This window comes from Carlito syrichta, unplaced genomic scaffold, assembly GCF_000164805.1.
Source record: "Carlito syrichta isolate Samal-C Ts95f unplaced genomic scaffold, Tarsius_syrichta-2.0.1 Scaffold230908, whole genome shotgun sequence".
Classification (NCBI taxonomy): Eukaryota; Metazoa; Chordata; class Mammalia; order Primates; family Tarsiidae; genus Carlito; species Carlito syrichta.
In genome coordinates, this window is record NW_007175004.1 from 55518 (window position 1) to 79028 (window position 23511).

A 23511-nucleotide genomic window follows, 5' to 3' on the forward strand; every position below is an offset into this window, starting at 1 on the left:
CCGGCCACCGCAGCCTCGACCTGCTGGGCTCCGGCGATCCTTCCGCCTCAGCCATCCGAGTAGCTGGAACTACAAGTGTGCACTACCACGCCTGGCTAATTTTTTAATTTATTGTAGAGACGAGGTCTTGCCTGCCCAGGCGAGTCTTGAACCCACGGGCTCAGGCAATCCCCTCACCTCAGCCTCCCAAAGGCGCAGGATTACAGGCTGAGCCACCTAGCCCGGCTAGTCCTTTTCTTATAGTATTACATGGATGTTCAAGGTCCACTATTTGAGTGAAAACATGTGATGCTCAGATCTTTGTTTCTGTGAGAGGACACTCAGTATTATTGACTCTAGTTCCATCCAGGTTGCTGCGAAGTTCATGATTTTGCTCTTTTTTATGGCTGTGTAGTATTCCATCATGTATATGTATCACATTTTTTAAATCCAGTCTTCTTTTGATGGCCAGTATGGTTGATTCCAGGTTCTTGCTATTGTGAACAATGCTGCGATAAACATACGTGTGCAGTTATCTTTTTTATAGCATGATTTGAGTTCTTCAGGGTATATCCCCAGTAGCGGGATTGCGGGGTCATATGGGAGGTCAATATTTAGAGGTTTTAGGAGTTGCCACACTGTTTTCCACAGAGGTTGCACTAGTTGGCACTCCCACCAACAGTGTAGGAGTGTTCCCTTTTCACTACACCCTCTCCAGCAACTGTTATTTTTTGAGTTATTGATAATTGCCATTCTGACTGGAATTAGGTGGTATCTTAGTGTGGTTTTTGATTTGCATCTCCTTGATGATTAGTGAGGTTGAACATTTCTTCATGTATCTGCTGGCTGCTCAGATGTCTTCCTTTGAGAAGTGTCTGTTCATATCTTTTGCCCACTTTATAATGGGGTTGTTTGTTTTTTTCTTTTCAGCACATTTGAGTTCCTTGTAGATCCAAGATGTTAAGCCTTTGTCAGTCCTGAAGTTGGCAAATACTTTTTCCCAGTCTGTGGGCTGTCTTCCTGCTCTCTTGATGGTTTCTTTGGCTTTGCAGAAGCTTATCAGTTTAATGAGGTCTTGTCTCGATGGCCTGTGGGTTTTGGGTTTTGTTCAGGAATTGGATGCCAGTTCCAATTTCCATAAGGGTATGTCCTGCGTTTTCTAAGGTTCTTATGGTTTGAGGTTTTACATTTAGGTCTCTGATTCATTTAGAGTTAATTTTTGTGTATGGGGACAGATAGGGGTCTTGTGTGAGTCTTCTGCATGTGGTCAACCAGTTTTCCCAGCACCATTTACTGAATAGGTTCTCCTCTCCTCAGTGGTAGGTGGTGGAGGCTTTGTGGAAGATGAGTTGGTTGAGAAATTGAGGTTTAGCTTTTGGAATCTCAATTCAATTCCATTGGTCTATATGCCTGTTTTTGTACCAATACCAAACTGTTTTGATTATTGTAGCTTTATAGTAAAGTTTGAAGTCTAGTAATGTGATACCACCTGCTTTTTTTTTTGCTGAGGATTGTTTTGGCTATTCTTGGTCGTTTGTGTTTCCATATGAATTCCTGTATTGTTTTTTCTAGGTCTGAGAAGAATGTTGCTGGTAATTTGATGGGTATTGCATTAAATCTGTAGATTGCCTTAGGTAGGATGGACATCTTCACAATGTTGATTCTTCCAATCCATGAGCATGGGATATTTTTCCACTTGTCTGTGTCATCTTTGATTTCTTTGAGCAGTGTTTTGTAGTTTTCATTGTAAAGATCTTTCACGTCTCTGGTTAGGAAGATGCCAAGGTATCTCATTTTTTGTATGGCTATTGTGAATAGAATTGTGCTTTTTATTTGGGTTTCTGTTTATTTATTATTGGTGTAAAGAAATGCGATTGTCTTTTGTACATTTATTTTATATTCTGAGACTTGGCCAAATGTAGACACATTTTAAAAGACGCTATCTATGTATTATTTTTCAAAGTACTCTTCAGAAGTGTCTGGATGCTGGTGGGAACCATTTTGAGGACCTCTTTTAATTGCAGAAGTCAAATGTGACTTGTGTTCATCTTTTGTTATCAATGTATATTGAGTATTACAATTTTAATAGTTTTTTTCTTTCTTAAAATGTGTCTACATTTTTTAAGACACCGTCTGTGTAGAATTTAATATATTAGATCCAACTTAAACTTTCCTGCCTCTGGAAAAATTCTCTTTGGAGAGAATCTAAGAAGCGCTTTCTTTCCTAGGGAAATACAAGAGACACGCTTGATGAAAGTTTTAGCAGAGTCCCTTATTTGGAGCTAGTGAACACACCCATGAGCAAGCACATGCTGGGATCTTCCCCACTGGTTGGAAGGACAAACCACTCACCTCCTGCTTCCTTTCCCATTTAATTAATGGTCAAATTTTTATTTTATTTACTTATTTATTTTGATTCAGAGTCTCACTGTGCTGCCCAGGCTGAAATGCAGTGGCATGATCATGGTTCACTGCACCTTCAACCTCCTGGGCTCAGGTGATCCTTCTACCTCAGTCTCATGGGTAGTGGGGATGACAGGTGCGCCACCAAGCCCAGCTGATTTTTTTTTTATTATTTTTATTTTGTAGAAACAAGGTCTTGCTATGTTTCCCAGGTTGGTCGGGTACTCCTGGGTTCAAGTGATTGTCCTGCCTCAGTCTCCCAAAGTGCTGAAATTACAGGCATGAGCTATCACGTTCAACCTAAATTCTGTTATTATTACAACTGTGATGGAATAAAATTATGAATGTAGGAGTGTTTACACATTCTCCAGGACCCTAATAAGAATCTTATCATTTTGAATCAAGTTTTTTCTGTTATTCACTTCAAATAAATTATTGAGAATGACAGGAAGGGAGAAAAGCAAAATGAAAAAAAGTTTGGTACTTTAAGGCTGGAGAAAGTGTTTTTCTCCTGGACAGAGGACTTAAGGAGTGGTTAGGCAAGAGCAGTTGTAGATGTGAAAGAAGTAAATAAAAACCAAGTGCAGTGGTGTGTGCCTGTAGTCTCCAGCTATTTTGGGAGACTGAGGTTGAAGGAACACTGGAGCCTAGGAGTTTGAGTCTATCATGCGTGGTGATTGCACCTATGAATAGCCACTGCACTCTAGTCTAGGCAAGATCCCATAACTAAAAATAACAATAAAAATATTTTTTAAAGTAAATAAAAGAAAAAAGAGAGTACTGCCGTGGACTATGTTTCTGGATTTATTTCAGTGTCCTTCAAGATACTTGAGTAAAGTATCCAATTTATTTTGAATTACTTTTGCCAGTAGAAGTGTATTTCTTAAACATGACACCACTGGCACGGATCCACGTGGGTTCTGATTATTTAACACTATTTCTTATCTGTTTACTACATACTAGGCCAGTATAGGATCTGTGTGTACAAAGATGAATAAGACTGTCTCCACTCTCAAGAGGTCAAAAGATCTGCAGTACAGATAGTTTTCTATGAAATGAGTGAAACAAAGTGTTTTGAGTACTAAGATGTACCAGATAAAAGTTTTACACCAGATCCTTATTCTTAAAATATGGCAAAGGGTATTCAGTATTACTGGGAGACTGGTAGTCACAGAGAAGAGTATGAGGTCCGACAATTAGGTTTGTGAATCATCCTAGAAAAAGTGCTACATATCTCACTGCTGAATATCACTACAGTCACCTGCGAAATCCTCTGCTTGGGAAGCTGTGCACTGATGCCAGCGCCTAGTCCATTCGTCAAAGCAATTTTGGAATTTTTTTTCATTAGAGCCATCATTATTATTTGTTGAGGTCTGACAATTAAGATTGTGAACTCACCACCATGCGCTTATGTTGGTAGCACTATACAAACAACTGTATTGGAACACCTTCCCTACTCACCTGACCTGGCCCCCAAAGACTTTTTTCTTTATCTGAAGATAAAGGAAATATTGAAAATATTGAAAGGAAGGCATTTGACGACTTTCAGGACATCAAGGGTAATATAATGACATTACTTTTTATGGCCATTCAAGAAAAAAGAGTTCCAAAATTGCTTTGACAGGTGGACTAGGTGCTTCCCAAGGGGAGTGCTTTGAAGATGATCGTAGTGATACTCGGCAATGAGGTAGGTAGCACTTTTTCTAAGGTGAGTTCGCGAACTTAACTGTTGGAATTTCCAACTTCAGTGAAGTTTTTCTGCTGACCTAGGAGGTGACAATGAAAGAGGGAAGAAAGACAAGAGGGCTCTGGGGAATGGGATCCCCAGCTATTTTCTTCCTGGAAAGATTCTGAGTTCCTACATTTTCTGTGTAGATATTTAAGAATTGATTTATCATCCAAATAAGCTTAGGTGACTAGAGTGATCTATTTCCTCCTGATTTGAAAGATAACTTCATAGCGGGGGCGGGGGAGGAGAACACAAAAAAACCAGAGGACAAAGTCTGATGACTGTCTTCCACAATATGTACAGTACAAGATTTCTTAAGGGGAAAAAGCTAAAAGTGCACGATTATGTTGCTAATGTCACAGCAGGTAGTTGCCAAGTTCCTTCAAAACTGAAACCTGAATGTTCATGCTTACAGTCAATGTTGTCATTGCACAATTCACTGCGCTGTGTGCCTGATGTCTCTCATGGTGAGTGTGTGAGTCATCTATACATCACGCTTGACGTGAGGCCGATGATGCATCGTGACTAAGTAGGATACATTTCATTCTGGCAAATAGATGGCAGCAAGACAATGTTGGGACAGGAAGAAGAAGCCAAGTAGATATATATTTTTAAAAATCATGTCTTCTATTTCGTGGACTTTTTACTTTTCATCTCAGGTACAAGCATGGGAAAGGAAATAGGACATGGAATTGAATCAGGCTTCTCTTTTCAAAGTTGGGCATTCCCTTCAATAAGGAAGTGTCTCTGTGCCTTCGCTTGTCACGTAGTGAGGAGGGACATGAGGGAGGAACATGACTGACATCCTCAGAGTACTTGTTTTGTGCCAGTTAATGTGCTGAGCAGGTTATCTATGCTGTCACTGACACAGAGCAGCCAGAAGGGGTGGTGTTAGAGTGGACTTGGGGTCCAGGCTTTGGGGCGGGAGTCCTGGTTCAGCCACTTACTGCTGTGACTTTGTGCAAGTTCTCAATTATCCGTAACAACTGACAACTGAGATTTCTTCCTGTATGAGACACTGCCAAATATTCTAACTATTTTTCTAATCCTCACAACATTCTTATATGTAAGGTATTGTTGTTTTCTTTATTTTAAAGAAATCAAAGTAAAGTTAAGGCAGAAAAAAATGGCATGAAGATTTGCCAGGCATGGTGGTTCTTGCCTGTAATCCCAGCATTTTGGGAGGCTGAGGTAAGAGGATTGCTTGAGCCCAGGAGTCCAAGACCAGCCTGGGCAAAATAGTGAGACCCCATCTCTACACACACTCTCCAAAAAAATTTTCTTTTTAAATTAACCGAGTGTGGTGGCATACACCTGTAGTCCTAACCGTTCAGGAGGCTGAGACAGGATTGCCTGACCCCAGAAAGTTGAGACTGTGGTGAGCCATGATTGTGCCACTGCACTCCAGCCTGGGAGACAGAGAGAGACTCCTGACTCAGAAAAAAAAAAAGTCAAAAGCATCTTGGTTCTAGAGTAATACTTCTGGTGCTCACATTAAAACTAAGATACTTCTTTGTTGTATGAGTTTAGACAAATTATTTAACCTCTTTTTGGACACTTATAGCATACTTCGTTTTTTTGTTTTGTTTTGTCTTTTTTAGTCAGAGTCTCACTGTCTCCTAGGCTGGAGTGCAGTAGCATACTCACAGTCACCGCAGCCTGGACCTGCTGGGCTCCGGCGATCCTTCTGCCACACCTGGCTAATTTTTTAAAATTTATTTTAGAGACAAGATCTCACCAAGCTGCCGATGCTGGTTTCGAACCCTGGGTTCTGGCAATCCTCTCACCTCGGTCTCCCTGAGTGCTGGGATTATAGGCGTGAGCCACTACGCCGGCTTACAGTATATTGTGAACAGTGCTTGGCACACAGGAGGAGCTTAGTAAATGCCAGCTACTGTGGTGACTCAGTGAAATGGCAGGTAGCCCTGTTTGGGGATTTCAGGAATGACTTGGTCTTGAGTAACCAAGAAAGGGAGCAGATATCATGTCTTTAGGACACTGATTTGAGGCCGGTAAACACACAGTGCGTGGAGGTATTTGCATATGGCTATTTAAGGCTGTGCGAGTGTTCCACAACCCCTTCAGGGTTTGTGTTCCTCTTTCAGTTCCCCTTTGGGGCTTGGATTGTGTTAAGAGGGCAGGGGAGGGGTGTTATGCCTTTTTGATTTCTTTGAAGAGCAAATCAAGGCTGCTAGGCATGGGTGTCATAGAAAGCTAGGACATGCCAGGCTCGGTGGCTCAGCCTGTAATCCCAGCACTTTGGGAGGCCAAAGAGAGTGAATTGCCTGAGCCCGTGGGTTTGAGACCAACCTGGGCAACTTGGCAAGACCTCATCTCTACAATAAGTTAAAAAAAAAATTAACCGGGGTGTGGTAGCATGCACCTGTAACTCCAGCTACTTGGAAGACTGAGGCGGAAGGATCGCCGGAGCTTAGCAGGGCGACGCTGGGATGGCCATGAGTATGCCATGGCACTCCAGCCTGGTAGACAAGTGAGACTCCAACTCAAAAAACAAAACAAAACAAAACATTCTCAGGACATTCTCAAGCCAAAGGTCACCAGCATCCTGCTAAGGGGAGTATCTGTGGCATGTAGCATACGCGACAGAAACAAACCTCATTTACCCAGAATTCTGTCGGAGGACTGGATTTGTGCTTCAGAACTTTGAAGCCCAGTGGTAACACTCACTGAATTAATAGAGATACTTTTATGTTAAAATACTTAGAGGATTTTTTAATCAAGACTTGTGAACACAGCAAAAAAAAAATCTATTTAAGGGAGATGAAATTTCTCATAATGAAAAATTCATGAATAATGTATTTATCTCAATAAATTGATGAGTTAGATCTGTGCTTAAGCTCATTTTCATACTAGTGCTTAGATTTTTTTTATAAATTACTTATAGTTATCAAACTACTGAAGACTCTTAAGAGAAGATAGCCAGTATAGGGGCAGTTATCTGGGTTTTTTTGGATGGAACTTAAAGAAATGCATTCATGCTTCTCCTTGCAAATCTCCACTCTTTCTAAGGCTGTTTAGTTTTGAAGGAGAGAGGTCTGATCACTGTCACCTATGATGGGCCGTGGATGCTAGAGACATCTTCCCAAACCAGTCCAGTCTCCTTCTGACAATCCAAGGACTGAGGCTCTTGGCTTGACAGCCCTCAAAGCCACTAAGTGTCTAGAGACTCATGATCCAGAGTGGACTTCCCATTTCTGTTTTGATGCTGTGTCTTCTTCTTCCTCATTCCACTCCTTCTCCAGGTTTGACCTCCAGCATATTAAGAAGCAATCTCCAAGCAGGGACACAATGATGTTGGGAACTAAATGGCAACATCATTTGAAAGGTTTCCATGGATTTTCTTTTAGAGCTATTGGATCCTAGCATCTCCTAAGTAATCTGAATGTTAGAAATGCAGCATATTTCAGTGTTTCCTATCTAACTATAGCTAGATCGTAATTAAGATCACCTTGGCAAATTTGTTCTCAAGTATGAAAAGGGGACCGTTTGAGGCCAACTGGTACAGGGGAGGTGTAGCTGCAGGTTTGGGCAGATACTGGTGCCTGGTCCTTTGGAAAGGCACCGCTTTCTGTTTCCACTGTGCAAACAGATAAACACAAATTTTAAATGTGCTGATAAGGTCAATCTAATGGTGTATGCAGAAGTTAAAGAATGACTATTACCCAATAAGTTAAACCATAAATAATACTTAAGATTACCTTAATAGTATTTTCTGATATAAGAAATTAGCTTAAAATCTTATAAATATAAAAATGGTAAAATAAAAGTATGTAAAATTGGGTGAAATTCTTCCCTAAAGGTCATCAAAAAATGTATGTATACATACATACATACATATATATGGCTGGGTACAGAGCTCACACCTATAATCCCAGCACTCTGGGAGGCCAAGGAAGGAGGACTGCTTGAACCCAGGAGTTCGAGACCAGCCTGGGCAACATAGCAAAACTTCGTCTTTACAAAAAATTGGTTGTGGTGTGGGCCTGTAGTCCCAACTATACGGGAGGCTGAAGCAGAAGGATCACTTGAGCCCAGGAGGTCAAGGCTGCAGTGAGCCGTAATCGTGCCACTGCGCTCCTGCCTGGGTGACAGAGTGAGACCCTGACTCAAATTAAATTAAGTGCCTTCTGGACGCTGCAGGCAATGACTAGTTTTCTTCTAGTGTATGGGCACTCTGGGAAGAGTTGGAGAGCAAAGGAAGGAGATAGAACCAGATCTCCCTTAATCTGAGTATATCCATCTTGCTTTCCCTGCCGCCCACTCTGCAACAGATAGGCAGGACTTAAGGAGCCTCAGCCTGACTCGAGACCCAAGGTGGGGCAGGAAAAAGATCCTCCTGTTCTCGTGAACAGCAGCCTGCAGGGGAGGCCCCTGGTTCCCCTTCTCTTCCCACCAGACTGTCGGAGACTTGAGAGGTAGAGGAGTAGTAGGGAAAGGTCATTCCCCTCCATGGGCCAGGCTGTGGTGTTTGTGTGTGTCCCACAGATGGACGCCCTACTCCTTCCTACACCCTTCCCTGTGCTTTCTTAAGGCACTAACTAGCAGGTTGTTAGGGCCCAGACACACCTTAATTCTGTAGCTGCCTTGAGCATTTGCCAAAACTTCATTACTAGCTCTGTTGCCTTGGGCATGGAGGCAACTGCCATTCCTTCCTGGAAAAGACAGGAAAGTTTTCAAGGAGAAAAAAGGAATGTGAAGTGTCCCTGCAACATTCCCTTAACTCCTCCCCATCTTGGCTGGTTCCTTGATAGCCAGGCCTTCGGAATACTGGAAGAGATGCCAGACTGAAGGAGCCCAAGTCAGGGATGAATTCCTCTATACAGGAAAGAACAGGAACAAAAATTCAGCAAGAAATTTCTCTGGAGACTTTCTTTGGCGTTATTCGATCTTAGCATCTCCTAGTAAATACAAGTCAAGTGGCTAGGTGCTATGACTCACGCCCGTAGGCCCAACACTTTGAGAGTCTGAGGTGAGAGAATTGCCTAAGCCTAGACGTTCCATACCAGCCTGGACAACATGACGGGAATTCCTCTCTACAATTAAAAAAAAGGAAATAGCTGGATGTGGTGGTGCATGCCTGTAGTTCCAGCTACTTGGAAGGCTAAGGTGGAAGGCTAGCCTGAGCCCAGCAGGTTGAGGCTGTGGTAACCATGATCGTGCCACTGCATTCCAACCTGGGCAACAGAGTGAGACTCCAACTCAAAACCAAACAAACAAAAAATGTAAATCAAATGGGAAGAGGAGTTTTTAGATAGTCTTGTTGCGTGTGTGTTATGACTTCTTACCCTCTCCAAATGGCTATCCTATAATTACCTTCATTCAGTAAATCTCATATTATTTTTGTTTCTATTTCAGAGATTATTTAAAAATCCGTCATTCTAAACATTTGAAAAAATAACTAACATGCTTATTGTGCACCAGGAGTTTTCTAAGTTATTTAAAAATAATTGAATTCTCATAATAACACTATGAAGTAAAAACATCCCTACTTTATTATTGAGAAAACTGAGGAACAGAGGAACTCAATAGCTCAAGGTCACATGGGTAGAAAGTGAAAAACCTGGGCCACAAACTCAGTCTGGGTCCTGGTTATGAGCTTTTAGACACTGTGTTATGTTGCTTCTCTTCCTAAAATATTTTATTTTTATTAAATATACCAAAAAAATGAGGTCTGTTGCTGTGGCTCCCAGCTGTAGTCCCAGCACTTTGGGAAGCCAAGGTAGGGGGATTGCTTGAGGCCAGAAGTTCAAGACCAGCCTAGGTAACATAGTGAGAACTCACCTCTACAAAAAAAAAAATCAAAATATTAGCCAGGTGTGGTGGCACACACTTGAATTCCCAGCTACTCAGTAGGTTGAGGTGGGAAGATCACTTGAGCCCAGGGGGTCGAAGCTGCGGTGAGCTATAATTATGCCACTGGACTCCAGCCTGGGTGACAGAGTGAGATTCCAACTCAAAAAAAAAAAAAAAGAATACAACATCTTGGCTTAAAAAATATTCAGTCACTGTAAAAGGTTAAACCCTCCCTGGACTATTCTTCATCCTCAAATTCTAATTCTTTTCCTCTTCAGAGATAATCATACTCTTATACATTCTTTATCTCCTTTATGTACTTATGTATGTCTGTATACATATATATACATATGTAAATACATATATGTATCCACATATGTATATGCACAGTGAAAATAATTGCAAAAAATATGTTTTGTTTGTGTGTGTTTCTTTTTCTTTATTATTTTTATGTTTTTGCTTTGCTTTACTCAACAATGTGTCTTGGAGATCCTTCTAGTCTATATACAGTACTGCTGCATTTTAAGAAAATGTTGTGTGACAGTCCATGGTGTAGACATACTATGTTTTACTTAAGCACTTCCTTAAAGGGAATTGGACATTTAGGGCTTTACCTCATATCTCTAGTCTTTCAAACTGTGCAGTAATGACCATCTCTTTGTCTATATCCTGTGTTCACAGATGAGTATTTTTCTTTTTTCTTTTTCTTTTAGAGACCCCTTTTATTCAAAGAAGCAGGTTCAGTGCACAAATCTTTGTAGAAACATTCCAGAAACCCTATAAAACCACTGTCACCAGAGAGTAGTAAAACAAAGGATTCAATGTAGAACTTATTTTACACACATTCTAGGTTTCTATCTTGTTTTCTTGCTTTACGGTGCTGTCTTGACACTTTCCACTGACCCAGGATGACATACTCTTTAATATACACCAAGATGATATTCTTCTTTTAATCTCTTAAACTCTTTAGCTTTTGATTTAACAAAAATATTCTGCACTAACCCAAATTTCATACCTAGACTAGGTATTTAACAATTTTCCTTTGAAATAAAATAATATGCAATGTCTTTATATTTAATGTTTAGTCTTATTTATTTTTTCAACCCTCTAATGAATTAAAATTCCCTTCAAAGAGTTTCTTCTTTTCAAATCTTTAATTCTCAAAAGGCTCCTAATCATTGGATTCTATGATATAATGCTCTCTTCATTCTTCTACTTTGATAATTTCTCTCTCTCCTCTTCTCCTATCTATTCTTAAGTGTTGTTTATCCTTATGGTTTATCATAAGTTTTATTCTTTTTATGCTACATACTTTCCTGAGATGATCTTAATTACCTTTGAATGTTTAAGTTATGATTTCTAGCATCATTTTCCGATGAGTATTTTTCTAGGCAAGATTATGAAAGTAGACATGTTTGGTCATATATTATGCACAGTTAAAATGTTAGTAGAATTGCTATTTTGTGAATACTTGCAGATATAGGCATTTCTGAGAAATCTTGTTTTCGAAAAAATCATGCTTCTAAGATAATAACACTTATGGGGGAATAAAATGAGGTGGGGCAAATACCTCAAAAGTTATGCAACTTTCTCACCAGAACACTAACAAAGCAACTCTTTTTCTTAGCCATCCCTACTTTGGCCTGACCTTCCACTCCTTATAATGAGAGTTTGGCCTGGCTACATAGAACTGTCTGCAAATGGAGATGTTAGGTAGCCCAGGAAGGCAGCTCATCCAGGCCGCCTAACAGAGATGTTAAAAATGCATAAAAACACTAGTGCTGGATTATAAGCACTAAGATGGAACAGAAAGAAGGGATGCTGTGAACCAGTGGGACTGCTTTAGGTTAAGGCTCTGACCAACTCAAGCAGATCTAACATAATCAACGACCCTTTAGCGACAGAGCGATTTGCTCTTCATATTTTTTGGAATGCTGAAACTTCATTCCTGTGGTGCATGAGATTAATTGAAAGGTCTTCAGGTTTTCTCTTAAATTGTCTCATTTTTTTTAAAGGTTAAAATTCCCTGCTATTCCTTTCCAAACTAAAGAGGAATCTCTTGAACAGAAAAGATGGAGAAAAATAGGAATCGAATGCTTCTGCCTTTTTGTGACATTAACTTCAAATCACCAATGATGAGCTTGATTTCTAAGATGCCATATACAGATATACAGGCAAAAAAAATAAGGATATTAAAAATGTCCAAATCTTTTCTTAAAAAATAGTAAAAAGGGCAATGCAGGGAGAAAATGATTATCAATTTATTTCTAGGGAAGTAGAATGTTACTATATTACAAAGTATGTCAAAGAATGTTGGTTGTTCCTCAGTGTTATGGGTGGCAATGTGCTCCCTACAAATCATGTGTTGAAATTCTAACCCTACAATGCCTTACAATGTGATCTTATTTGGTGACAGGTTGTTTACAGAGGTAATTTAACATGAGTTCATCAGAACAGATCTTAATCCAATATAACTGGTGTTCTTGTAAAAAGGGGAACATTTGGACAGAGATGCGCACAGGGGGAAGATGATGTGAAGAGACAAAGGGAGCAGATGACTATCCACAAATCAAGGAGAGAGATGGAACAGATGTTTTGTATCAGAGCTCTCAGAAGGAATCAAGTCTGCAGACACCTTGATCTTGGACTTTCAATCTCCAGGAGTACGAGATAGTAAATTTCTTTTGTTTAAGCCACTTAGTTTATGATATTTGGATTATTATTATTATTAATTAGAGAGAGGGTCTTACTCTGTCACCCAGGCTGGAGTGCCATGGTACGATCATAGCTCACTGGAGCCTCAAACTCCTGGACTCAAGTGATCTTCCTACCTTGGCCGCCTGAGAAGCTAGGACTACAGGTATGTGCCACCATGCCTGGCTAATTTCTTTTTTTTAATTATTATTTGTAAAGACAGAGTGTTGCCATGTTGCCCAGTCTTGTCTCAATCTCCTGACCTGAAGCAATCCTTCTGCCTCAGTCTCCCAAAGTGTAGGATTATAGTCATGAGCTACTGAGCAGAGCTATGGTATTTTGTGTGGCAGTCCAGCGAATGAATACACTCAGGACACATATATCTTACCACAATCAGTTCCAGTGGTGGCCTCCAATGAGCTGTGCCTTCCAGCAAGTATCTACAACTTTATCAGTCTCCTATCCTGAATCTGTGTAAGGCCTGAGACTTGTTTTGACCTGTAAAATGTGGCTGAAGTGGGGCTGTGTCTGTCCTTGGTCTAAACTTTAGGAAGATCTGGTGCTTAACATTTTGTACTTCAGGAACCCTGGGCTGCCAATTAAGAAGTCTGGTCACTCTCCTGGAGAGACCGTGTGGAAAGGCTTTGTAGAAAAGGAGTCTCCATGGGTCCAACACTCCATACATGCCAGCTGAGGTCAGTCTTCCAGCCATCCCTACCAAGGAGCCATGAATGTGAGTGAGCAGTCTGGGATGTGAAAGCTGGTCTCAAACTCTTGGCCACGATGGCTGTGTAATCCTCTTGCCTCGGCCTGCCAAAGTGCTAGGATTACAGGTGTGAGCCATCATGCCCAGCCAGGGGTTCTTACATTCTGATTGTGCTTACTTTAAGGACTGACTGGCATCTTGAAAGACTTCCTTTCCAGCCTTCTGGTTCTGCAGGTAAGATGCTCTTTCTTCCAACACAGTTGCCCAAAAGACTCCCATTTCCCTAAGCTGCCTGTTCCTCCTTTCTTGCTCTCCTCACCCAGTGTTTATTTTGAAGGGAGTTGAGGCATGCAATCTAGAAGCCTCAGCGAACTCCAGTGTGCCCTGGCTCCTGGAGGGCTTGGCTTGGGCAATCCCTTGACCTCCTGTGAGCTTATGGAAGGAATTTGAGGTTCACGGAGTTCTCACAGCTGTGAGATGGAGAGAATAGCAGGGATAACTAAAGCTACAGAGAAACCCTTGCTGACATTCAGAGGAGTCCACTCAATCTTTGTATCACTGTTCGGGTCAACCTGAGGGCAATGGAGCCACCTTGCCTGTCTGAACACACTCTGAACCCTTGTAGAGAGAAAGATGGAAACAGCCATAAGGGAGCAGTAAAACCAGAAAGACTCATCACTTAGTTAGAACTGAATTCACATCGTGAATTCACAAGGTGAAACAAAAAAACGAAAGTGCTAAAGGCATCAAAAAACAGAAGTGCTGAAAGTCATCAAAATTGACAAGTTCAAAAACTGTTTTGAACAGTGGAAACAGCATCTCGACAGGAGAATTGCATCAAACGGAGAGTACTTTGAAGGTGACTGAAGTTTAAACATGAAAGAATAAATATACAATTTTTAAATAAATAAACTCTGCTTTTTGGATCCTCCTTTGTATTTGACTGATAGTCTCTCTCTAAGGAGGTTTTATGGCTTTATCTTTTTCTTCTATGGTAATGGTTTCAAACTCACTATTTATTTTCTTTCGTGTTGTGCGGTGCAGTGAGGATTTACTGCATAAGTAAGTTGAATGCAGATCAAGTGTGGACTTCTAGATGGGCCTCTTTCTCCTTGATAGTGGACCTGGTACTCAGTGTGTTGCCCTGTCTTCTGGGAATATACCCAGAGGAACATAAATTGTTCTACGAAAAAGCCACCTGCACACACATGTTCCTTGCAGCATTATCCACAATACCAAGTCCAGTGTTTCAAGACCTGAATTTTTAAATAGCCACTGTGATGAGGTCTGGCCTTCCAGAACGAGTAAGAAAACTCTTGCCAACACAGAGAATGCTGCCAATGTAAGGTTCATTCCTTTTCCTTTGCTGGGACAAAGAAGCCAATAGCTTTAAGCTGGGACTGCAGATTGGGGAGGTAGGTCCCAGGAGCTGGGCAGCTACTTGAGCAGCTGACCATCTCCCATGTAGGCTTCCCCTTGTTCACATCCGCTATCAGAATGTGGAAGTGAAAGGTCATCTCCTGCCAGCCACTCCCACAGATGCTTCCACTTCCTTCCTCTTCACAGTAAAAATAGGTGCTCTGCCTCTCTGGAAAGAATTGTCACCCAAGAAAGTCACAAATGCCTTTTGGGGGCACATTCTTCTTGTTTTAGCTGAAGGCTTCCAGTCATGTCTCTCTGTGATATAAAATGGGTAAGTTATTTACTCTGTCTAGTGTTGTGAGGCAATCACACCTTACGATATTAGATGTGTCTCTCCTTCATTTATATTGTAATAAAATTATTATACAAGAAAGCACAATCTAGTCCAGCGAGATGACTCACGACTGTAATCCCAGTACTTTGGGAAGCTGAAGCTGGAGGACAGCTTGAGACTAGAAGATTGAGACCATCCTGGGCAACAAAATGAGACCTTGTTTTTACAAAAAATTAAAAAATGTAGCCAGGTGTGATGCTGCATGCCTGTAGTTCCAGTTACATGGGAGGCTGAGGCAGGAGGATCTCTTGAGCCCAGGAATTCAAGACTGCTGTGAGCTGTGATCATGACACTGCACTCTAGTATGGGCAAAAGAGTGAGACCCCACCTCAAAAATAAATAAAGAGAGAGAGAGAGAAAAGAAAAAAGGAAGTACAATCTATTAATTCCTCTTACAGTGCGTGAACTAGTCTCATCTCAGAATTTAATCCTGAAGCAAAAATACATGCCTTTTGTTTGTTTTTATTTTCCCAGCTTTATTGAGGTATAACTGACAAATAAAAGTTGTATATATTCAAGGTCTATGATATGATTTTTTTTTTTTGCTTTTACCTCTGGCAAGCTGTTGATACAATATGACGCCTTGAGATACATACCCATTATGAAATGTTTATCAGTGAAGGTAAACATCTCTATCATCTCACATAGTTACCTTTGTGTGTGTGTGTGTGTGTGTGTGTGTGTGTGTGTGTGTGTGTGGTGAGAATACTTAAGATCTACTTTCCTAGAAAATTTCAAGTGTATAATATGGTATTATTAATTATATGCACCATGCTGCACATTAGGTCTCTAAGGCTTATTCATTTTATAACTGCCAGTTTTTAAGTGCCTGCTTTTTTTGTTGTTGTTGTTTGCTTTGTTTTGTTTTGAGTTGGAGTCTCACTCTGTCACTCAGACTGGAGTGCAGTGGCCGCTCCCGGCCACCAAAGCCTCGACCTGCTGGGCTCTGGTGATCCTTCCGCCTCAGCCTTCCAAGTAGCTGGAACTACAGGTACGCGCTACCATGCCCGGCTGATATTTGATTTATTGTAGAGATGAGGTCTCGCTAAGTTGCCCAGGTGGGTCTCGAACCCACAGGCTCAGGCAATCCACTCTCACCTCGGTCTCCCAAAGCGCTGGGATTACAGGCTGAGCCACCGAACCCGGTCAAGTACCTGCTTTTGGAGTAAGTAGTTGCATTGTTTTTTTTCCATCCCAACCCTGCCCAAGTGTATTTGCTGTAATTTAAGTCTTTCCCCCAAGAGATTCATAAGAACTTTATAAAGAAGAAGGAGAAAACAGTAGCAGTTTTTCCAATTTGAGGCCTGTCCCGCACTCCAGCTTGGGTGACGGAGCAAGGCATTGACTCAAAAAAAAAAAAAAAAAAGCGGAGCTGAGAGAGGACTCCAAGCAGCCCCTAAAGAATAAAAATGGACAGGTATGGATAATTTGAGCCAGCCTTCAAGAATCATTATTTTAGACATCTAGACTGCTGCTTCTTTCAAAGTTGATCTATGAAACTATAAGCATTTTTATAACCTTCACTGAAGCCACCTTGGAAATAGATTATCACTATTGATTTTCTGCAGTAAATTATCAGCCTCAGAATGTCCGAGAATCCGTCTTGCTCTTCTGTTTTCCAAGGCTCTAGAAAAATGTCTAGCACATAGTAATGGCTCAAAAATATGTAATACTCTATATTTCATTGTTTCACGTAATAGAGCTGACCACCATATTTTGCTTCTCTGCTGACCTCAACATGTATTATTTCAGTGAATGTGTGTCCAGCAAAGCCATGTGTCCACTTCGGACATGGGGATTTAGCGGTGATAAACTTTTATGTGTGGTCCTGTCCTCTAGGAGTCTGCAGTCTAATGGAGGAAACAGAAAAAAAAGGAACCCTGAGGATGACCTGATGATTAAAAAAAAAGTATAGATGCCCTCTGAGCACACTGTAAAGGGGCTAACCCTAAAGAAAGGCCATGAAGGGGTGTGTGGGGAAGGGTTGAAGGTCACAAGCTGAAAGAGGACTGACAGGCATGTCAGATGAGAAGGGGAGGGGCGTGGAGAGGGTAGAGAGAGTATCCTAGGAGGAGGGGCACTGTGTTGATAGGTACAGGGGACTGGTCGGGTGAGGTGGCTCACATCTATAATCCCAGTACTTTGGGAGGCCGAGGTGAGAGGAATGTCTGAGCCCACAGGTTCGAGACCAGCCTGGGCAATTTGATGAGACCTCATCTCTGCAATAAATTTCAAACATTAGCTGGTGTGGTGGTGTATGCCTGTAGTACCAGCTACTTGGAAGACTGAGGTGGAAGGATTGCCTGAGCCCAGCAGGTTGAGGCTGTGGTGGCTGTGAACGTGCCCGTGCCCTCTAGCCTGAGCAACAGAGTGAGATGCCAACTTTAAAAAAAAGGAAGAAAGAAAGGTACAGGGATAAGAATCACAATGCACTCAAGGGCCCACAAGGACTTAACTGTGCTCTTGAGCCTGTTGGATGAGAGGGAGAAAGGCCAGCCAGGAAGCTGTGGAATCAGACATGGGTCAGCTCTGGGAGGGCCTTGGGAGGAGTATGGACTTAGAGTTTTAAACAAAATGAGCATCTTGGTAGGATTTGAATCCAGAATGGCTTCATTTGTGACTGTGTAGAGAATGGATTGTAGTAAGTGAAAGGTAGAGAGACCGTTAGAAGGCCCCTGCCATGGTCCTGGTAACAGAGGATACTGATGGTTGGATGGAGGGAAGCCTCAGAAACAGGCACCAAGTTTCCAATGAAAGATTTGTTAGAATACAATTTTCTCCAACTGCATCTTTAATCTCATCATTTGTGATCTTTGGGAAAAGAAAGTATATGCCCCAGTTATTGTTCTGATTCTAAACTCTGTCCTGAAAGACAAGAGTGCATCTTTCACAGGGAAGATCAACTGGGCAACCATATCTACATAGTTAACTATGGTGGAGAGGAGGAAGCAGAGGCAGAATGCTGTGGTATTCAACCAGAGGTGTGCATCAACATTGCCCATAGAGCAACAGAAAACCAAACACACACATGCTCTTACTTACACAGTAAGTCCACTTCATATGAAGAAGTTCCATTCCGAGAGCGTGTTTGTAAGTCCATTTTGTTCGTAAGTCCAACTAAGTTAGCCTGCGTACCCAACTAACACAGTAGGCTATTTAGTACTGTAGTGAGTTAGAAGTGTTATATTGTTTATTTATTTTTTGAGTTGGCGTCTCACTCTGTCACCCAGGCTGGAGTGCAGTGGCATGCTCATGGCCACCGCAGCCTCTACCTGCTGGGCTCAGGTGACCCTTACGTCTTAGCCTTCCAAGTAGCTGGAACCACCACAAGTGTGCGCCACCACGCCCCACTAATTTTTTGATTTATTGTAGAGATGAGGTCTCACCATGTTGCTCAGGCTGGTCTCAAATCCCAGAGCTCAGGCAATCCTCTCGCCAATGCGTCCCAAAGTGCTGAGATTACAGGCATGAGCCACTTCACCTGGCAGAAGTATTATATTATCAGAAGTGTTACTAGAAATATATTAGAAATGTTAGAAGTATTATAATACTTTTCACATATATAATACATAAAAAACAAATATGTAGTACTGTCCATAAAGTACACAAAAACACAACCACTTATAGATGATGCATGCACATGACAATGTATGCCACACACATGAACTGACTTATGTGATTGGACATGTGAATGCACTCTTGCATCTTTGAAAGTTCACAACTTGAAGGTTCGTAGGTAGGGGACTTATAGTATATGGGAGTTAAATGACCAAGAAGATGGAAATAATAAACACTTGGAACACTAATAAGGGAGAGGCTACAATGTTCACAATCTGGAGAATGGGTCACCTGAGACCCAATACCTCCCAGTACACAATATGTCTATGTAGCAAACATGAACTTGTACCTGATTCTATTTTTTTAAGTGACAAAAAAAGTTGCCTATAGAGCCTTTTAAAAATAAGAATGCCAGAGATCCTCCCAGATTTGCTGACTTAAAATCTCCTGGGAGTGTGCATTTTGTAACATGTCATAGAAGATTTTGATACCATTTGATTAGGAACTTTGTGCATAGGCTGGAAGTACTGAGGGCCTGAATAAGGCTTTTCAGAGATTACAGATTTGGGAATTAATAAGTAGGTGTTGTTTTCAAGACTTGGCAACCAATTGGATGTGACCCAGAAAGAAAAGAGAGGTTCCACAGATACGGGATCTGTGATTATCCACCAGGCCCTTGACGACCTGGGTGGGGCTTCTGTGAAAACTGGATCAAGTCACTCTGTGGACACAGGGCTCGGCAAGCTGGGCAAAGCTGAATTTCAGCCCTGCCAGGGGCTTCTGTCCAGCTGTCAGTCCTATGTGGCAGTTCTAATTTTCTACCTGAAAACCAGAGGTCTAGGCAGCATAGAAGAGCTGGTTAGCAAAAAGACTGGTGGGTTTGGTTTGGGACACAATATGCTTGATTCGTAAGAGAAGATCTATTATCCACAGATCAGGGGAAAGGCGAGTTGAAGAGCAAGGTCAGAGCTGAGAGATATGAGCATAGTGGCAAAACTTGAAGACCCCACACTATTTGATTTACCAAAAGGAAGATTATAGATAGAAAGCAGAGTTCCCTGTTACTCAAATATAACTGGTTACATTGAATTAAATGTCCTTGGAAGAAACACTTAGAAAGTAACTGATGGTAGAACAAAATTGCCTCCCTAAAACTTAAATGTTGTTTTCCTGAAAACTTCAGGAATGTTTTCCTCCAACTTATCCTAAAACGTGGTAGGAAATTCCTTGGCTGGGTAACTTCAGGCTTTATGGGAAAAGCAGGACAGAAAAGTCAGTCTTGCAGGAACTTGGGAATATTGTCACATTTTCTGAACTCAAACAATGAGGGTACACCGTCAGTAACATTAAACCTGGCCTATGGTAAAGGACGCTGGACAGTTACTTGCCCTGTACCATCTTCTGGTTACTAGACACTTCATGATTCCCCCACCACACTTAATTGAGGTAGTTATCATTTCATTTTGCATTATCACAGATGATGCTTATTTACATTTTAAAATATAGTCCCTGTTTTCTGTGTGAGGGTTCCCGGTCAGGTGTCCAGTCTTCTTGATTTGGAGTTGTGTCTCCTGCTTCCTGGAGTTAACTTGGATGTTTGTGAAGGAATATTTGCATATCCGAGGAGGTCATTTCTTAAAACTCCTCTACTTAGGCACAGGGTGAAGAAAACCTCAGCAAAAGAAAGCAGAGCATTTCAGCCCATTAGTTCCTCTCAAGGGTTTCAGTTCTCTTCTTTCAGCAGACAACAGCTCATAGTATAATCAACGTTCTTTGAACATCTCTGTGCATTGAGTGTTGCACTCAGAGTTGTACATACGTTGTGCTAGTTACTCTCACAATAACACTGTGAGGCAGGTATTATTATTACCTAATATAGAGATGAGGAAATTGGCTCTTAGCCTAAAAATTTGGATCAAGAGTCAAAAGTAGTATTACCTGTCAGTGGTTGACACAGATTTGAACCCATGTTGGGTGACCCTAAAACCTACTTTATATTTTTTGGAATTATGGTAAAATACACCTGGCATAAATTTATCATCTTAGCCCTTTTAGAGTAGAAGCTGGCTGGCATAAAATACGTTCACATTTTTTTCCAACCATCACCACTGTCCATCTGCAGAACTTTTTCATCATCCCGAACTGAAACTGTGAACTCATTAAACAACTCTGGATTGCTTGCTTCCCCCAGTCCCTGGTAACCACCCTTCTACTTTCTATCTCCGTGAATTTGACTATTCTAGGCACCTCATATAAATCAAATCATATAATATTTGTTCTTTTGTGTCTGGTTCATTTCACTTTGCATGGTGTCCTCCGGGTTCATCTATGCTGTAGCATGTGTCAGGATTTCCTTCCTTTTTAAGGCTGAATAATATTCTGTTGTATGTGCAGAGTATATTTTGTTTTCCATTCATCTGTCGATTGGATCGCTTTCACCTTTTGGCTATTGTGAACAAGCTTCTGTGATTACAGATATATGAATATCTATTTGAGTCCTTGCTTTCAGCTTATGGCTCTAAATCATTGGTGCTCAACTTTTTGGCTTCCCTGGGCTGCATCGAGTAACGTTTTGGAACCACACTGAGTCATGAGGAATTGTCTTAGGCGGCACATAAATTATGTAAAATGGTTAGTATATATATATATAACAAGACTTTTAAAAATATTTTTATGATAAAGTTTACAAAAATGAGAACAATATAAAGCTAGTGAGCAATTTGACCTTGCTTTTGTTAAACTAATCTATCAATGTCTGCTTTGATGGAAATGGTCACAATTCTTAGTGAGTTCTTAAGGTGATTGTCAGAAATGTTTGCTTGAATTTTGCTCTTCGTAGACTTCAAAATTGAAAACAGCTGCTCACAAATGTATGTGCTGTCAAAAAGCGGTGTCATGAATAAGGCATGAACTTCTAAAATGGAACTATGCATGGCGTCACGGAGAAAATAAGCACTAAAAAACACACGATTTTTCAAAAGATTTTGTGGGACTGCATTTCTAGCTATCCTGGGTCATATACGGGTTGGACATGTCTGCTCTAAATCTTAAACACCATCCCACGAAGCAGCAAGATCTCAGCTCTGAGACAGAGGTTGACCAGCCTGCAGTTTTCTATATATAAAATCCAGCAAAAACATAGCAGGAGAAAGGGAAAAATACAGGAATGTCATCCCCTCCCCAACAACTTCCAGCAGAAAAACAGATTCTACTATTGTGGACCTGATTGTACTTTGAATCAGCTGCAGAAATCTTAAAACATAAGTCACATTTCTATTTCTTCTCTTTTGGAGTTAAAAAAACACACATTTTGCAAAAGCATAGAAAATTCTTATTTTTAAAAATGCTTTTTGGTATAATTTATATGACAGTGCTACTTCAACTATACCATTCTACTTGCCTGGTTTTCTCTCTTTCCAGTCACAGGAGCTTTTGATCATACTGATTATGCACAGAACTGTGTCACTTGGAAGACAGATCTCCTTCTGATTTTTAAAAAATAATCTTTCACACTAAACCTCTTTAACAGTCTCTCTGTCCCTTTCGTCATCTCTGTGTCTTTCTCATTCTCTCTTCTCTCTCTCTCTCTCTCTGTGTCTCTTACTCTCTTTCTATCTCTCATCATCTTTGTGTGTGTGTGTGTCTCTCTCTCTGCATGTCTCATTCTCTGTCTGTCTCATCCTCTCTCCCTCCCTCCTCTTCCCTCTCTCTCCTTTAATACAATGTGGATGAGGGCCACTCACATTCCAGAGGGTAACCTGCTTTACTTAAAGTCCACAGACTTAAATATTAATCTCATCCAAAAAAAACACCACCTTCCAGAAAAATGCTTGATGCTTGACCTGATATCTGGGCATTGTATCCCAGTCAAGTTGACACATGAAATTAACCCTCGCAGTGCATGAAAGAGGGAAGAAATTTTATTTTAAATAGGGGAGCTTCACCACCTGCCAGACTGACAAATAAGTGGAGGTTTCTGTGGACAAGCCTCCTAGAAATATCTCCTAATGAGCCTAGAAAACAAATAAACCGTGTTCTCTCCATGGGAAAGGTCAGAAGGCAGAGGCGCCATGCAGGTCCTGGCTGTGGATTTTCACAGAGTGGTGAGCAGATGGGAACCCCTTGGTGAGAACAGAAGGCACTTCTCCCTGGAGACCAGCTCTCCTGGAGCCAGCTGCTGGGGGAGATTAAGAGCTTCCCTACACGGGACTGTTTCCAGCTTCAGACCCAGCTGGCGGGCTCCTCTTTGAGCTGGCTGCTGCCCCCAGCAGGTCCCCCCGGCCCCTCCCCAGGGCATACAACCACAGAAGGCTTGGGGCAGACAGTGTGCTCACGCCCCATGAAGGCCCAGTGACTTTCCCCTGCTTGGAGAGGCAGTGCCTCCTGAACCTTTCTTCTCCATCCCCTTTTTAGTTTTCAACTCCTGGAGGATGCCTCTATCCTGCTTAACAGCCACCTCCACTGTGAAGTTTTGCTGCAGCCTCCTGCTGACATTTATTTCTCCTCCATAAAACTGTCCCAGTACTTACTCTGAATTAATACATGTATCCTTCACCAGATGTTATTTACCTACTATGTATGTGTCTGTCTTAGTCTGCTTGGGCTGCCATAACAAAGCCCCGGGACTGGGTGACTTCAACACCAGACATTATTTCCTCACAGTTCTGGATATGGGCTATAAGTCCCATATCAAAACTTCAGCTGAATTTTTTTTTTTTCCTGAAGTCTTTCTCCTTGGACTGTAGGTGTCTTCTCCCCATGTCTTTACGTGGTCTTCTCTCTGTACATGCAAAAATGTACACACCCAAACTTCCTCTTTTTATAAGCACATCAGTCATACTGGATTTGGGCCCACCTTTTTTTTTTTTTTTT